Raw genomic sequence first — 14,064 nt, 5'->3', positions numbered from 1 at the left:
CTTCTTATCTTGAATTCTATTTGTATATGTTTCAATGTCTAATGTCACCCTTTCCAATATTTCTCAGTTTAAATTTATAAATATAAAGTGTCTTGAGGTAAGAAAAATCATCAGTAATTTAATAGTGTTAGCAGCTTTACCACCAAATATAAGCTTCCTGAAGTCAGAAGTGTGATCTGTTTTGTTGATTGCTATATACCCCATGTATAGGTATTTGTTAGAGCAAAGTTGTTGCTCAATAAATACTTATTGTTTGAATAAAGAAAGTAACGAACAACTCTTTTTCTATGAAAATTAATTATGAAATCATTTGAATTTTCTTGGGCCATCAAGGTATTGCTTTCAGTTATGTTTATTTAATAAATTAGGTAGAGGTGAAGTGAAAAATTTTTTCATACCAAGAATTCTTTATGTATGATTATAATGAGATGGGAAAAGTGATCGCTTTCCTTATTTTACCGCATCCAAATCATTTGTTTTTCAATGGGAAGGGCCAATATTTCCAAAATGGGATTTTTAAAAATCTTCTGATTATAAGAACTTTCAGGTGTGTAGAAGTATGTATATGTGTGTGTGTCTGTATATGGGGAGGGAGGGGGGTTAATGATTTGAAAAGTATACTCATTTCTCATGATCATCCTTTGTTTTGGATATATGATCCTCCTCTCCCCTCATAAAAAGAAAAAGAGAATGTTAAACAGGAAGAGACCAGAGAAATCCCTACTTGCACAGCTCTCCCTTGAAGGCAGTTATTTCATATTATTTAAGAGAGTGAGGTCTTGTTTAGTAGCTGTAAGTCTTTGAACAAGTTACTTCATCTTCCTGTGCCTATTTTTCCTCATTGACAGAAAGAGGATAATAATTGTACTGACCTCATAAGTTTGGTGTGAAGAATCAGTGTGTTGGTACATGTAAAGCATGTAGAATAGTGCCTGATACAAAGTAAACACTCAGTAAACATTATCATTACAATTATTTCCATATCCTGATACAAAATACATCACCTTATCCAGGCAGATTATGCCAGTCAGGAAGGGCACGATCCCTGCTTTCAGCTCCAAAGTTTCATGATCCTATAGAGAGTTGTCTCTTAATGAAAATCCCACTCAAATCAGACCCAAACACGTATCTGTAGAAACTTAATAATACCTATTGTTTTCTATTGAAACTGGGTTTCCTAGGACCCCTCCAATCCTGGTGGTTTTGTCCTCAATCTCTGAGAATGTGCTAGCTTTCTTTCTAGTGTTTTTTAAACTTGGGCTAGCCAAAATCTGGCATGGGTGATAGAGGAGGAAACAGTCTCTGCGCCTCTGAAACCTCAAATGGCCCCACATCTAAATGCAAGCGCAATTCAACAGAGTTTGGAAGGAGCAGAATGAGGCCAATATGCGGTGTTTTCCCATCAATATTTCCAGTCTAATGTTGAGGCAGAAGATTAAGCCACATGGTGTGATGCTTCTGCTAGGGCATGAGTCCCGTGGTAAATAAATAGAGACCCTTCAGGCAATGAAAAATTTAGCAATTCTAAATATGGCTACACCTTTGTGTTGAAACACACAAACAGCCACCTGGACTTTGAGAAAATGCGAAGGTTTCTTGAGTATTAGCTGAAAGCAGTCTTCTGATTATTACTGCAGTTTACTTAATGGCCCTTATCCATTTGACTGTCTTCCCAATGACCGCCTCTCTGACTTTCTTTTGATAATTTGAGAATCTGACCACACAGATGCCAAGGGTGAAAAGGATCTTCACCCCACTGAACTCCAAATAGCAACTCTCTGTTCTCATTCCCAGAGGAATGTTTGTGTCTTGTTAGAAGTATTTCTGCGGTACTATGATGTCTACAGAAAAGAATAACGACCAAAGCTTCTCGTTAACTACATTTTAATTGATTTTGTTAAAAAGTCAGCTCACCTTCATCTCAAAGTGAAAACAAAAACAAACTTCTTGACTTAATAAATGAAATACACATATAAAAGTTAAGATGATTTTTGGTCAAAATAATGTGAAAACAATGTAGACTCTCTCACTGTAGTTTAAACTTAGATCCAATCGCTTTTTTTAGTAAAAAGCTAAATCCTTACAAAATAGACATATACACAAACTAAAATATACAAAATTTTTTAAAGATAATTTTAAGACAGGTATTTGATGAAGCCTATTAATGTGCCCTATAGAAATGTACAGCTCTCACATTAAAACTCCTGCATTAACTCAGTTTATTGCCAGACCTTTGCAGTCAGTGCATCTCAGGACCATACTGTGCAGTGAATGGGTTACAGGTATGCCAACATCATAATCTCTTTTTGTTTTCAGGGTAGCAAGGTATGATCAAGGGTGGCTAAAACCTTGAGGTCTTTCTCCTCGCATTAGGAACAAGCACGACAATTTCTCAAGTAAGCCATAGAAGTCTTATTTTCTACAAGACCCTTAACATGAAATAGTTTGAACACAATGCTAAAGAATTGTTCATTTATTCTTTCAGTGGACATTTATTGAATACCTCCTGTTAACTATAAACCAATGTATTTATATATAGATATGGGTGGGGTAATAAAGATGGCTGAAGTTTGCTCTCTGACCTTGAGGAAGTCATAGCCTGTAAGGGGAGATAGATACCCACATCACTCAGTCTACTACCATTTGCCATATGTGTAGACCTGTGGGAGCAGGAAGGAGAGTCAGTCTAATTTGATTTGGAATGAGAAATAGGGTGAAGACACACATCACAAAAGAAGTAATGTTTAACCGAACTTTGCAGGTTAAGTGGAGTTCATCTGGAAGATTAGGTGTCATAGGATTGTTTCTCCAATAAATAATTTTCTATTACAACCTTTTTAATGATTGCATACTATTCCATCATGTGGACATAACACAAATAGTTTAACAGAGTCCTTCTTTTTGGTCATTAGGCTTACTCCATTTTTTGGAAACTATAAACAACATTGATATAAAGATTCCTTTAGCTAAATCATAGTACATGCCCTTGATTCTCTTCTTAGAATATAATCCTAGATGTGATATTACTGGTCAAAGGTCCAGCACATGTTTAAAGCTTAAATATATTTTCTCGAGCTAGTAGGATTCTCAAGTATAAGCGAGTAGGACTTTGAGTTCAGACAAACTTGAGTTTAAACTATAAACATTTTGAGGCAGCCTTGGTGTCCTAGTGGTTAAGTTTGGCACATTACACTTTGGCAGCCCAGGTTCAGTTCGCAGGTGCAGATCTATACCACTTGTATGTCAGTGGCCATGCTGTGGCGGTAGCTCACATACAAAAAGAGGAAGATTGGCAGCGGATGTTAGCCTAGGGCAAATCTTCCTCAACAAAATAAATAAATAAAATAAAATATAAACATTTCTTCTTTTGGTTATTTGATCTTAAACAAGTTGCCTAACCTTCATTACTCTTAGTTTCTTTCTTTTTTTCAAAAAAGATGAGGATAACAATACTTACCTTGAAGTGCTGCTTTAAAAACTATAGTAGAGGTTAAAAATTACTTGTTGAATTCCCTTTGTATTTTTGACAGTAGGTGCTAGATAGCTGCTAAACTCTAGCACGAAATTCAAGTGTTCTAAATATTTCAAGTTAGTGTTATTAATTAATTTCTAACAGGAAATGTGTACCGCCTCAATAACTGCATGGTGTAGTCATACTAAATTCATCCTATGGTCCAAATTTCAAAAATTCTGACTCATTGTCCACATAAGTAACTTTCAAATTGCTGAATTGTGCTTTGACATTTGGTCTGAAACAATAGAAATGTTCTAGTATTGGATGAAGAGATAGAAGCCTGGAAGAAAATTCTTACCCTTCCGCTTATTGCCTGTGTCACTTCATCTCCCAGACCCTTATTCCTATCATCTCAAAACGGAACATAGGGTTCCATTTTCTTTGTGCTTCAAAGAATCAAATAAGTAATATAAATGAAAAAGATAGATCTCTAACTTGTGATTCTGATATAACCTATTATCCTTATTGGTTTTTAAATATTCCATGAATCTTTTTACTTATTGCAAAAGAGGAGACATCATGCAAAATGTACGCTTCTCTCATGCTTGTCAGTGTACTATGAGTTTTCTGTATTATATTGATGTGGGGCATTTTTGAGTTGAAGGATCTGGATTTATTTTTGAACTTCTGTCAGCACTCCATAATTAACATTACCCAGAAGAGAAATGCTATTTTGCCTCCTGCATCATCAACACAAGTGTCAGCAAATAAGGAAGGCATCATCTTTACCATTATTACTGCTAATGTACGAAGCAGAAAAGGACAGCTGGATTTTCACACACTGAGCTATTAGAAGCACTGGCATTTAGTGAAATCTGTTTTCAATTTCTACCTACGTTTTTTGCTTTAAGAATGTGTTTAAAGGGGAAAATATCATTTTTATCCCAAAGCTTATTTTTAAACTCCTCATTTGGGACATTCACTGATCTCAAAGTTGTTTATCTCAATGTCATTTTTCCTCCTTGACATAAAAATGAAGTTAATGTTGATTGCTTAGTGGCTATTTTACTTACTGGCATTTACTACCCTATTTTCTCTGTGCCCCAAATTCTCTGTAACGTTTCAGTTTCTCTCTGGTCTCCAACTTTGCTAAAATTTGTAATGGCGATGGATAGAAATAATCTTTTAAAATGAAGAGTTGTGAGGGCTAAATCTTGCTGCAATAAAGGAGCAGGGCTAGAGCTCAGATGTTTGCTATTTATGAAAGTAAAAATTCTGTAGCCTCCATAGTTACAGTGTGCCAAAATTAGGTAGTCTAAGGTAATTTTGTTCATTAAGGTTGATAGTTTTTTTTAAAATCACGTAAATGTTGGGATTGTGAAATGGTACAGCCACTTTGCAAAGCAGTTTGGCAGTTCCCCAGAATGTTAAACATAGAGTTATCATATCATCCAGAAATTCTGCTTGTAGGTGTATACCCAAGAGAATTGAACATATATCTACACAAAAACTTGTACATGAATACTCATAATAGCCCCAGAGTGGAAACAAAACCAATGTCCATCACCTGATGAATGGAGAAATGAAATATGATACATGATATGATGGAAGATCATTTAACACTAAAAAGGATGAGATACTGATATACACTACAGGATTGGTGAACTGTGAAAACATTATGGGCAGTGAAAGAAGGTAGACACAAATGACCACGTTATATTATTCCATTTGTATAATGTCCAAAACAGGCAAATCCACAGAAATAATAAGTAGATTGGTGGTTTCCAGGGGTTAAAAGAAAGGGAGACTGGGGAGGGATTGATAATGGGTATGGGATTTCTTTTTGAAGTATTAAAACGTTCTAAAATTAGATATTGATGATCATTGTATAACTCGGTGAATATACTAAAACTCACTAAATTATATACTTTAAAAGAGTGAGTTTGGGGGGCCACCCCAATGGCATAGTGGTTGGGCTCATGACTTTTGATTTTGATGCCAGGAGCGGACCTACGCGCTGCTCATTGAGCCATGCTGTGGCAGTATCCCGTGAACCAAGTAGAGGGAGATCAGCACAGATGTTAGCTCAGGAACAATTTTCCTCAAGCAGAAAAAAAAAAATGGACAAAGCTTGGCAGTGGATGTTAGCTCAGGGCCAATCTTGCTCACCAATGAAAGAAAATAAAAGAGTGAATTTTTGATATGCAAATTATATCTCAATAAAGTTCTTATATAAAGAGTAACATATATTCATTAATGAAAAGTACAAATTGGGAATGGTGGAAATGAATGGGGAAGTTGCAACCAAACAATTTATCATCATAAGCTTTTCATATTAAATATTCTTTATAAATATTTCTATTTTCAATGTCTCCAGATTACTTTTTAACTAAATTAACCATAACTTACTTAAGTATTTTTTGTTTCAAGTGTAGGTGATTGCCAGCCATTCACTGGTATAAAATGTTTTTTGCATTTTTATTGAGAACCAGGCAAGGTGTCTGTGGTCACTAACACACGCCTAGTCTGGTGGTCAGTTTTCTAGGACGCTGTACGTGTGCTCCAGGAAGTAACTAGCAGCTGGCAGCCTTGTAATTCCAGAGGTCATTGTCCTCCCGCCTGGGTCACTGCTGTGGTTGTAACTCATTGTGGGAGTAGACACCGACAATGACATGGCCACCGATGATTGAAGATGTCTTTTATGTACTCCTCATTTAGAGGAAAGTGTGGATGACCATTTTTCTCATTGAAGACAGATTTCAAGTCTTCACTAGCTCAGTGTGGCAGGCAGGTAATTCACAAACTTGTAGACCACAAACTCTGACAGCCCTGGCTGGGGAATAGGACAGCAGCTTAGTCTAAAAGCCTTGTATGTCTTTTTACTAATGCAAGATTTAGTACATTTAAGGATATTATAATGAGATCAAATCAAATTTATAGCAGAATGAACAAATGAGAATAACAAATGGAGGTCAAGATGGGCGTTCACAGTTCTGTATTGTACCAGTTAGATCTATGGGGAAGGAACTTCATGCAAATTGATGTGTGATTGTTCCTGTTTTAAAAGAATGTAATTCAGTTTATGTCTGGTTTCATTAAGGTTGTTGGGACAGAACTTGAAATATTCAGAGAAAAACGTGTGTGTACAGAAGTGTGCATTTATCCTGCACTTTATTGTTATAACACACATGGATTTATTAACTCCCTAATGTGCAAAGTCTGTTACAATTTCATCTTGTATAACTGAGAGCTGGCAACTTTGCCACTCAAAGAAGTAATGTGACCACTCCATATCTGTAGCACTCAACCTTTGGCAGCGTGTGACACATTTACTGTGTGATAGAGAAGACTCAGGGGGTACACTTAGACATATAATCATGTGACCTGTTGGTTACTGATGGATGCTTAAACTAAACTAAAATGAGTATGCTAACATTTCTCTGTCAGATTTCGTCTCTTCAGCCTCACAGTTATTTATAAAAGAGAGATAGAGGCTGTCCCAGTGGTGTAGCGGTTAAGTTCGCATGCTCTGCTTCGGTGGCCCGAAGTTTGCAGGTTTCGATCCTGGGCACAGAACTAGCACCGCTCGTCAAGCCACGCTGTGGCAGCATCCCACATAAAATAGAGGAAGATTGGCAGAGATGTTAGTTCAGGGCCAATCGTCCTCACACACACGCAAAAAGAAACAGAAAAGGGGGCTGGCTCTGTGGCCAAGTGGTTGAGTTCACACACTCTGCTTCGGTGGCCTGGGGTTCACCAATTCAGATCCTGGGCACGGACATGTGCGCCTCTCATCAAGCCATGATGTGATGGCATCCCACATAGAAGAACTAGAATGACTTACAACTAGGATGTACAATTATGTACTGGGGCTTTGAGGAGGAAGAAAAAAAAAAAGAGGAAGATTGGCAACCAATGTTATCTTACAGCCAATCTTCCTCACCAAAAGAAAAGGTTCTAGTGGGGATTAATGTCCTCCTTACATAATTTTGCATAAGATAAACACAAACTTTCATAGGACTTGCTATGTTATGAAGTCATTTCATGGAGTAATTAACAAACGTCCTGTCATAATCCAGTGGGAATGTTTATACTATATATTTTACAATACATGACAACTGAGAATCAGAGTGATTTTAACTTTCAGCAACCAAAGTGTAGAAACAAGAATTGGGAAAGGAAGTAGAGAAATGAAATGACATTAATGAAGTCCCTATTCTAGCACTATTCAAGAGGATTCTAGAATGTTAACGCATTCAATCCTCCAGAAATCGTAGGAGGTAGTCTTCACTACCTCCATTTCACAGCGAAGGAAACTAAAGATCCTAGGTCATAAGCTTAGTTCTTAGCATATTTTTAATTCCATGCAACAGATTTTAGAGCTTACGTTTTTACGGTAAACCACATATTATAAACACAACCATGATGTTGGGAAGATGTTCAGCTCTAGCTTTTCTTACGAAAATTGAGTCATCACTGTCTTGCAACGCTTGACTAATTTCTTAACACTGTAGTCACCGTCACGTTTTATTTGATCCACATGTGTTTTCAAAAATGTGACAATTCACTCTTTGGTCAGGGCACCAGGAAAGCCCAAGATCAAAAGTAAGCTTGATTAGAAAGAGTAACTGTGGAAACAAAGACTGCGCTTTCTTCAAATGTTCATTGCTGTTCCTGGTGCAAGACTAGTTACATCCCCCCTCTGACACTCGCCCTACCCACACACTTTGGTCACACCTTAAATTAAAGTAAGCAAACAAACAGATAAAGATGACTTGGCCTCATAGTAACTGGAGAGATGTGCGGACTCCACAGCGTCTGCTTGAGGACGATAGAGAGGTCAGTACGCAGTCTGGTACTTACCCTGCCATGGGGAAATCAGTAAGAATGTTGTAAGCCCCATTATTAGAGACTCATTCACAGTCTTTTCTAAATATTGCTCCTTCCTATTATTTAACAGCGTATAAATGGTAAACCCTGAGACTCAATTTCTTTCCACGTTCTTGAAAGCGTTTTCTCTCTATATTCCCTCCATTCTTAGACCGCCTTCTCTAAGAGCAGAGGGATGGATACCTACAGCTCCTGGACCTAGAGCCTTCCTATTTGTATTCAGGTACTAGACATCTCCACCAGCCCAGAGCTTACAGCAGTCATTGTGACCCAAAGATGTCCCGTTAGTCTGCTCGGCTGCCGTAACAAAATACCACAGACTGAGGGCCTTAAACAACAGAGATTTGTTTTCTCATGGTTCTGGAGGCTGGACGTCCAAGTTCAAGATCAAGGTGCCAGCAGGGTTGGTTTCTGGGGAGGCCTCTCTCCTTGGCTTACAGAAGGTGACCTTCTCACTGTGTCCTCACGTGGTCTTTCCTCTGTGCACACATGCTACTGATGTCTCTTCCTCTTCTTAAAAAGGCACCAGTCCTATCAGATTAGGGCCCCACCCTTTTGACTTCATTTAACCTTAACTACCTCCTTAAAGGTTCTAGCTCCAAACACACTCCCACTGGGGGCTAGACTTCAACATATGGATTCTGGGGAGACACAGTCCAGTCTGTAACAGACAGCATTACATTAATTTGCACAGAGAAGTTGTATTCCACCCCCTGGATCTTTATAATCACCAGAGGGATGAAGAGAGGAACTTTAAAAAGTACTGATAGCCAGGCCCTACCTACCCCAGAACAATTAAATCAGAAACTTCCAGTCCAGGGAAGGGCATGCTAAGCATTTCTTAAAAGCTCCCCATGTTATTATAAATTGTGTCTAAGATTGGAAACGAGAGACCTAAGCCATTTAGGTCCTATTGGTCTAATCTATAATGTTGTGAATTCTATTGGGGAAAATGAAGGGGGAATTAGTGCTGGCATTGGTGCAGGCGTTATAAGCATGTTACAGTATGCTTAGAAGGAGTATATACTGTATATTATACTTATTATGATCTATACACTAAATTATGTGATATACCAGAAAACATATTGATACTCTATACCATAGTATCCTCAAGAATGTAGGGACAAGATAATAGACAAAGCTCTAGAATTAAAAAGCTAGGCTTCTAATTCTGTTAACATGTCCTTAACATTCTTAAGACAAATAGGAATGCTAATAATAGTATCTTCCTTTGTTACGAGATTAAATAAGATCATGCATGCAAAACCACAAATAGCCCACCAGTATTACTATTATTAGCAATAGGTAAAGAAATCAGATGGAAAAGGCCAGAAGTGTCTATTTCCATTTATCTTCTCTCTGATACACTAAGATCCTCAGGCTTTGGAGCAAGACTTTCAGCAGTGTGTCCTTGCAGAGCCTAAATTAGCTAAATTTTACATATCAAAGTGGTGGGACTTGGGGCATCAAAGGGCATATGGAAATAGCAGAGTAATTCTAAAACAAGTGGTTAAGGTCACAGTAGAGATGCCAGAAAGCTGTGGGTAACATTCTAGCTATTCAAGGTGATTTTTGAATTTTGTGTGGCTTCTGCTAGAGCCCTAGCAGAGAATGAAGGCAGCCCTTTTTAGATCACTACTGTTCTGTGGGAATATTAGATTTTTTTATGATTAATCTTAAGAATCTGCAAACCCAACTTGTTGAAAATTTTCAGAAGATATCGAAAAAACGGTGTTTTGAGTTGAGGCCGCCTATGAGAAACAGCTTTTTCTAAAACATTGAGCAGTTTGGTTTGGCATTTCAATCTGTCTCCTCGTACATTTGTATTAGAAAAAGCAGACCGGGTAGAAATGTTGATGCTGACACTTGAGAATGGTTAAAAGATAAAGCTTTTGTTGGCTTTCTTTTAGATATGTTCCCTTATTCTCCTCTGAAGTGTGTGGGAAGCCCTGCCTGTTTAATCTTTAGCATTTTGATGAAATTGCCATAATAAGCTTTTCTATGTTTTGTAAATCCTTATCTTAATTGGAGATCTGAATGGGGTTAATGGTGGCTGTTTTCCTGGATGCTTTTCAAGGATATGGCTTCAGTGTAGAAACACTGGCCAGCTAAGAATAAACCTAACAAGGTTTATTCTTAAATCACCTGGTGGTTAAATGCATGGATTCCGAGCTAACATGCCTGGTTTGAAATATCACCTTTGACACTTACTAGTTTAAGTTCTTTCAGACTCACATTACTCAGCTGCAAAATGAGGATAATGATAGCATGTTCTTCATGGAATTGTTGTGAAAATTGTTTGCTAATGCATAGGAAATACTTAGAGCACCGGGGGGGTCCATAGCAAGCATCACTACATGTTAGGGATTCCTAAAGCTTATTTTAAGGTTCTTTTACCAAACCCAGTAAAGGGGCACAAGTCCGAAGTCTATGAGAAAGGAAACTCGCCTCTGAGCCACGCTGGTCTGGATTTGAGTCCTGACTCACTTAGAAGCTGAATAATTTTAGGCAGCAATCACTAATAGCCTTTGTTAACTTGTCTCTAAAATGGAGAAGATATACGGTCTCCTTTATATATTTGGCATAATGGTTAAATGAGACGAACTTCCATTGCTGCCGGCTGGGTTTAAGCCACTATTACCTCTTGCCTTCAGGATTGCAGTAGCCTCACAATTGGTCTCATAGCTTCCTTTCTTATCTATTTACAACTCATTCACCATGCAGCAGTCTAAACAACTTAAAATATAAATTAATACACAAAGGTTGAATCACTATATTGTACTCCTGAAACTAATGTAATATTGTATGTCAACTATACTTCAATAAAAAAAATTAAAAAGGATGTAAAATAAAATATAAATTAAAACATGGCACTACCCTGTTTAATGTGTTCACTGGTTTTCTATCATTCTTGGAATGAAGGCCAGTCTTACAGCCATGATCTGGTGGCCCCCCCACACTCTTTTCCTTCCTAAGTTTCCCAGCTTATCTTGAACATCACCGATTCCCTTGTTCACTATGTTCCAATAACACTTGCTTTTCTTATGTTCCTGGAACATACCCAGCTCTTTCTTACCTCAGGGCCTTGGCACATGTTCATGCTCACAAAAAACCTGGGATCTGTAAAGGGCTGGTGCTGCTTTTCAACCTGCATGTCTCTACTCAAAAGCGTCTCCTCAGAAAGGACTTTACTTACCATCTAAGTTAAAGTGGGCAACCCTCCAGGGTGATCTCATCATAGGTCATCTCTTTAGTAAGTGTTGTCATACTTTACAACAACTTGTTCATTTATCTGTTTACTTGTGCGTTGTTTCTGATCCCTGATACTTGCAGGCCAGGATCTTATCTGAATTCATCGTCTTTATATTCCATAATGCCTGGCACATAGTAATTTCAATGAATATCCTTGGAAGGAAGAAAGGAAGGAAGGACACAATGAAAGAATAATAGTACGCAAAAGGTGCTCAGTCTATTTTTGCTTTATTAAGGAAAAAAATAATCACCTTATATACCTGGAGTATATACAATTTTTGTTAATCAAATCTCAATAAAGCTGGAAAACTAAAAACGAAAAAGAAAAATAATGAAGAGAAAGATTAAGCACTGAATGAAAAAGTTTTGCTGACAATTAGTGCCATTCAACACTGTCTTGACTCTGCAAGCTGGACTTCTGGGAAGGAAAGGTGGAATAGTTCTTTCAAAGCCATGAGTCTGGGAACTGTCTCTTCCCCGGAGGAAAGCAGTGGCTCTCTGTAAGTGGTGGTGTTTGGCTGGTCATCTCTAGATTTGTCCACTGGCAAGTGCTGGTCTGACTGACGGTCGTCCACTGTGTAAGGAGTCGGGCACCCAGCTGCTTCTGCCACAATCATGCCACGCCCGAGACGTTAAGTGTTCAAAGCAGGATGTCGTGCCCAGGCAGGTCTACAGTGGTTTCAGGAGGCTAGTTGGCCAAGTCAGGATTTGGCAGTGCCATCTCTGCCTTATACTTTCCATCACTTTCTCCTTTACTGAGCAACAACATGCTTATGTGAAGAATCTTAATTCCTTGCAGTCTGCATCGCGGCGCTGCTATTTCTAGAAGGCCGAGATAATACTTTCTCTCCAGATCTGTTCTTGAAGGCTCTTGTCTCACTAAAATTGCTTTTCCTGTCTCCACCAGCTGGACACTCAAAAGCATTATCTCAAGAGGACCTATTTTAGTTTTGTCATCCATCATCTGGAGAGAAAAAAAAAACAAAGTGAGGACTCATTCCGATCTAACAATTGCATGTGGCTGCTTCAAAGAAAGCAGGGGTTGGGGGGACATATCTGCTGAGTTGCCTCCTACTTCTCATTAATGTCACCTGTTAGTGACTTTTCCAGAAGATGTCCTCCTGCAGGCTATCTTGAAGGGCGGGCATTTTGGTCTGGGAAGTTTGTGTATACAGATATATCCTCAGCAATACTGATCCTGATATTCAACTTCGATTGCTTACCTTATTCCAAGGCGCTATTCTGAGAACTTCTTATATATCAGTTCATTTAAACTTCACATTCATCAGATAAAGAAACTGAGGCACAGAGAGGTCAATGCGGTGTCCAGAGTGACCCATGAAGTTGTAGAGCTGAGATGTTAACCAGATAATCTGGCTTCAGATGACTCACTCCTTTTTTGTTGTTGTTGAGGAAGATTGGCCCTGAGCTAACAACTGTGCCAGTCTTCCTCTCTTTTATGTGGGACGCTACCACAGAATAGCTTGATGAGTGATGTATGGGTCTGCACCTGGGATCCGAACTCGAGAACCCCGAGCTGCCAAAGCAGAGGGCCTGAACTTAACCACTATCCCACTGGGCCGGCCCCCTGATGACTTACTCTTAACCTCTACAATCTATTCTCTCCATGGCTGTGGCTTTCTAGTCTCTGTGGGTCTTGGTCTGAGTCTTTGGGGTACAGCGACTCTTGCACATATCAAAATAAAATTTGCAACGTTATTAAAAAATATTAATCATCTAAAACCAATAGCTTCAGAAAAAAATGCTTCCTAGCAAAATTTCAGGGTGTGATTACAATTCTATATCTAAGCCTGTCCAGGGTTTGAATCCTGGTTACCAAAGCAGCTGCCTTTTCCTCAGCATCTTCGATGATATTTGCAGAACTAAAGGGTTTATATTCAAAATATTCTAGAGTTTTGTTATGGGCTCTCAGGCACATGTGCTCCTCAGAATGAAAGCTCTACAGAGTAAACTGCTCATGTTGTCTGTCCAAGTGTCTATCCGTATCCCATCCTCAAGAAGACAGGAGGAATTAAAGACGAAACAGTAGACTTGGACCAATTTTAAGGACTCCCCAAAGAAATAGGTCTTTCCGTGATGAGCACAGCTGAAGAAGCTGAAAAAAAGAGATTCATTTCCAAAGCAAGAGTTTCTAGTGACTTAGGATCAAAGCATTATGTGACATCATAGTCCTTTGATACCTTATCAACTCTGTGTACATATGTGTATATGTTATGAGTCTCCGGGGACTCAGTTTATTATTAAATAGTTGTTTGGGGGAAAATTGCCTTTATACCACAGATTTTCCATTTCAAACTCCCAAGTATTTAAAGAGGAGCTCGTGAAAAGAATATTGGAGCCAAAATCATTTTTGTCTCAGCTCTACCATTTACAAACTGAAAGATGTTAAGCAAATCACTAAACCTCAGTTGTCTCATATCTAAAAATTGGAATAAAAGAGCTCGATT

The 14,064-nt window shown here is 38.4% G+C and overlaps 1 protein-coding gene across 10 annotated transcripts in view; it reads left to right on the top strand.

Moving 5' to 3' along the window:
- Window positions 1–14,064, top strand: part of LRRC4C (leucine rich repeat containing 4C) — a 1,166,764-nt gene that overhangs the window by 216,857 nt on the left and 935,843 nt on the right. For 2 of the 10 annotated variants that reach the window (XM_070563807.1, XM_070563798.1), the window contains exon 3: window positions 2,317–2,396. The exons of the other annotated variants lie outside the window; for them this stretch is intronic. The gene's annotated coding sequence lies outside the window, so the exon portion shown is untranslated. The remainder of the gene's footprint in view (window positions 1–2,316; window positions 2,397–14,064) is intronic. 10 annotated transcript variants of the gene reach the window in all.

This window comes from Equus przewalskii, chromosome 11, assembly GCF_037783145.1.
Source record: "Equus przewalskii isolate Varuska chromosome 11, EquPr2, whole genome shotgun sequence".
NCBI lineage: Eukaryota > Metazoa > Chordata > Mammalia > Perissodactyla > Equidae > Equus > Equus przewalskii.
This window is presented reverse-complemented; position numbering and strand designations above follow the sequence as displayed.